This window comes from Lolium rigidum, chromosome 6 (assembly GCF_022539505.1).
Source record: "Lolium rigidum isolate FL_2022 chromosome 6, APGP_CSIRO_Lrig_0.1, whole genome shotgun sequence".
NCBI lineage: Eukaryota > Viridiplantae > Streptophyta > Magnoliopsida > Poales > Poaceae > Lolium > Lolium rigidum.
This window is the reverse complement of record NC_061513.1, coordinates 300,841,439-300,842,100: the sequence shown is the minus strand read 5'-3', so window position 1 is coordinate 300,842,100 and position 662 is coordinate 300,841,439.

The following is a 662-nucleotide window of genomic DNA, read 5'->3' as shown; positions in this document are numbered from 1 at the left end:
CCTCTCCTGGCCTTTATATAGGAGGCCAGGTCTCAAGAGGTCTCACCGAGTACGACTAGGTTTACAGTAATTTTACATCCGATCTTTCCTTGTTCAATCGCGTCCTTGCCTTGCTCGTCAAGGAACCTTCTGGTGCGCCGCCCTAGTGGCCCATCTTGCCTTTATGTGTCCTCATGGGCCTCCAATTAGTCAATACAGGATAGGGTAATGTGGGTTACCCGAAGGGTAATGCCCACGTCAGACTCGTTAACCAAACTCCTTCGCCGGTAGCTGCAACCCATCATAAACCGCAATACCGTGGGGACTTAAGGCTTCCCCAGCCAACCGCTTGTTCTTCGGGCGACAAGTGTCTACGGACTATGCCATGGGGACTTAAGGCTTCCCCAGCCAACCGCTCGCCCCTGACAGATACAAGTGTCTACGGTAGAGCGCATCCGTTGATGTACGAGAGGTGGAAACACTTTTGACTACTCCGTCCCACTCCGGATCTTATGGTTAACACGGGTATTACGACACAAGAATCACTGGACGACATTTGTTGTTAATCCTAGATGGATATTAACCCTTGCAATGGAACCTCCACCATATCAACACAATCCATGGTTCCATTGCCCACCACATAGTCATATTCATAGTTATGAAAATAGTGGTTTTGCTTTTTA